The sequence below is a fragment of the Primulina eburnea genome, chromosome 5 (assembly GCF_022965805.1).
Source record: "Primulina eburnea isolate SZY01 chromosome 5, ASM2296580v1, whole genome shotgun sequence".
Classification (NCBI taxonomy): Eukaryota; Viridiplantae; Streptophyta; class Magnoliopsida; order Lamiales; family Gesneriaceae; genus Primulina; species Primulina eburnea.
This window is the reverse complement of record NC_133105.1, coordinates 9,110,518-9,114,252: the sequence shown is the minus strand read 5'-3', so window position 1 is coordinate 9,114,252 and position 3,735 is coordinate 9,110,518.

The following is a 3,735-nucleotide window of genomic DNA, read 5'->3' as shown; positions in this document are numbered from 1 at the left end:
GCTATTCTAGGTTAGAATGAAGCTAATTAGTTAATTAAATGGTGCTAAAAAGATTTGAAGGATTATCCTACTAATTAATTACAAGGAAAGGATTAAAGGTGAGTTGGCAATTGAATTGCTTAATAAATCCAAGGGGCCGAAATTTTTAATAAAATGAAGGGAGGAATTGTTGATTATTTACTAAATTAATAACTCTTAATAGCCTCACTAATCCCTTAAATAATTTAGTGAATAAAACCCTTAATAATAGGAACTTAATTGAATTAATTTCCTACTCACCTCAAGTAACTAAATAAATCTTCAAACCTTCTTATTGACTTAAATGAACTTACTTGTTAGCTAAATTAAATTCTGGAAATATTTTCTAAATCTTAAATTTTAACTCTAAACTCCGACTCCAGTCCGGCCTCACTGAAATAACTGAAGTGCTAAAAAATCAAACTACTGAACTGAAATAATAAAATAATTAACTTCAAAGAAATGCATTTAAAATAATCATGCAATGAAGTCAATTAAAATTTAAAAATCTAGAATTATGCATGGCTTATACGTAGACTGATTTACGGGTTCTACAATCCTTCCCCCTTAAAAGAAATTTCGTCCTCGAAATTAGAACTTACCGAATAACTCGCGGTATCGATCTCTCATCTCCGGCTCAGACTCCCACGTAGCTTCCTCCTCTGAATGGTCGAGCCATTTGACTTTGACTCGCTTAACCAACTTGTTCCGAAGTTTCTTCTCCTGCCGGTCTAGGATCTGCACTGGTCTCTCCTCATAAGACAAGTTCGGAGTAATCTGCAACGGCTCGAAATTCAGCACATGGGAAGGATTTGCCATGTACTTCCTCAGCATGGAGACGTGAAAGACATTGTGTACTCCGGCCAGATTCGGCGGAAGAGCTACACGATAAGCTAGCATCCCAACTCTGTCAAGGATCTCAAAGGGTCCAATGAATCTCGGACTGAGCTTCCCTTTCTTCCCAAATCTCATGACACCCTTCATAGGTGCCACTTTCACAAAGACATGATCGCCCACTGCAAACTCTAAATCTCTCCTTCGCTGTTCGGCATAACTCTTCTGTCGGCTCTGAGCAGTCCTCATCCTATCACGGATCTTGACTACTACATCTGCTGCCTGCTGAACAATCTTTGGCCCCAACTCTGCTCTCTCTCCTACTTCATCCCAATGAACAGGAGATCTACACTTACGGCCATACAAAGCTTCATACGGAGCCATATCAATAGAAGACTGGAAGCTGTTGTTATAGGTGAACTCTACCAATGGTAAGTTCGACTCCCAACTCCCAGAGAAATCAATGACGCAAGCACGAAGAAGATCCTCCAAAATCTGAATAACTCGCTCGGACTGCCCATCTGTCTGCGGATGGAAAGCTGTGCTAAACAGCAACTTCGTACCCAAAGTCGAATGCAAACTCTTCCAAAATGAGGAAGTGAATCTGGGATCTCTGTCGGATACAATCGAAACTGGAATGCCATGGAGTCGGACTATCTCTCGGATATACAGCTCTGCATATTGAATCATAGTGAATGTCGTCTTAATAGGCAAGAAGTGCGCTGATTTGGTAAGACGATCTACAATCACCCAAATGGCATTCGATCCTCTGGCTGACCTCGGCAAACCGGTCACAAAATCCATGGTGACGTTCTCCCACTTCCACTCAGGAATAGGAAGAGGCTTGAGCAAACCTGCTGGTCTCTGATGCTCGGCCTTCACTAACTGACAGGTCAGACACTCGGACACAAATCGTCTGATGTCCTTCTTCATACCCGGCCACCAATACAATAGCTGCAGATCTTTGTACATCTTCGTACTCCCAGGGTGAATGGGGTACGGGGACATATGGGCCTCTGATAAGATGTCTGCTCGGATAGACTCACTGCTAGGAACCCATATCCAGTCTCGGTATCTCACAATACCGTCGCTGACTGTATACAAGACACTGCCCTTGGCTTCATCTCTCTTCTTCCACTGTGCCAACTGCTCATCTGCTGCCTGACCACTGCGAATACGGTCCATAAGGGAAGACTGAATGCTCAAGGTAGTTAGACGAGGAATTCTACCTCGAGGATAAGTCTCAAGATCAAACCTCTGCATCTCAAACTGAAGAGGTTTCTGAATCGTCAGATGAGCCATCACTGCGACTTTCCCGCTCAAAGCATCCGCAACTACATTAGCTTTACCCGGGTGGTAGCTAATGTCACAGTCGTAATCTTTCACAAGCTCCAACCAACGCTTCTGACGCATGTTCAGCTCCTTCTGCGTAAAGAAATACTTGAGGCTCTTGTGGTCGGTAAAGATCTGGCATTTCTCTCCATACAGATAGTGCCTCCAAATCTTCAAGGCAAAAACTACTGCGGCCAACTCTAGATCATGGGTGGGGTAGTTCTTCTCGTGGATTTTCAGCTGTCGAGAAGCATATGCTATCACTCTCCCATGCTGCATCAATACTGCGCCAAGACCGAGCTTCGAAGCATCGGTATACAGAACAAACTCGTCGGGTCCTGACGGTGTGGCCAAAACTGGTGCTGAAATAAGAGCTTGCTTCAAAGTATCGAAGCTTTTCTGACATTCATCGCTCCACACAAACTTCACATTTTTCTTGGTCAGTGCTGTGAGTGGAACGGCAATGGAGGAGAATCCCTGAATGAATTTTCTGTAATATCCTGCTAGCCCAAGGAAACTGCGGATCTCGGATGCATTCTGCGGCACAACCCAATCTCTGACTGCAGCGACTTTCGCTGGGTCTACCTCAATGCCACTGCTAGAAACAATGTGACCCAAGAACGCCACCTTCTCTAACCAGAATTCGCACTTGCTGAACTTCGCGAACAACTTATGCTTCTGCAAGGTCTGCAACACTGTGGTCAGATGCCTGCTGTGCTCCTCCCGACTCTTGGAGTAGATGAGAATGTCATCTATGAACACTATCACAAATTGGTCGAGGTACGGCTGAAATACACGATTCATGAGATCCATGAAGATCGCTGGCGCATTCGTCAGACCGAACGGCATCACAAGGAACTCGTAGTGACCATAACGGGTCCTGAAAGCAGTCTTGGAAACATCAGCATCTCTCACCCTCAACTTGTGATAACCAGAGCGCAGATCAATCTTGGAGAAAATCGAAGCTCCCTGTAACTGGTCAAACAGATCCTCAATCCTCGGAAGTGGGTATTTATTCTTCACTGTAACCCTGTTCAACTGCCGATAGTCAATGCAAAGCCTCATCGAGCCATCCTTCTTCTTCACAAATAAGACCGGCGCGCCCCATGGAGAAAAGCTCGGGCGAATGAACTCTTTGTCGAGAAGTTCCTGAATCTGCTTCTTAAGCTCTGCCATCTCTGTCGGTGCTAGTCGGTACGGCGCTTTGGATATCGGAGCCGTACCTGGCATAAGCTCAATGGAGAACTCTACCTCTCTCTCGGGTGGCATACCAGAGACGTCTTCGGGAAAAACATCTAAGAAATCTCTGACAATCGGAACATCTGAGGCTGACTGGCTGGGTTCCTCGGGGACAGATAAAAAGGTCGCTAAAAATGCCCGACACTCTCTATGCATGAGCTTCCTAGCCTGAACATATGGAATAATGCGCGGTAAAAGAAAGTACCTGTCCGGCTCAAATAAGAATTGCTCCATTCCAGGCGGTCGGACAAGAACATATCTCCGGTAGAAGTCTATCAACACTCTGTTCCTCAATAGCCAGTCCATCCCTAG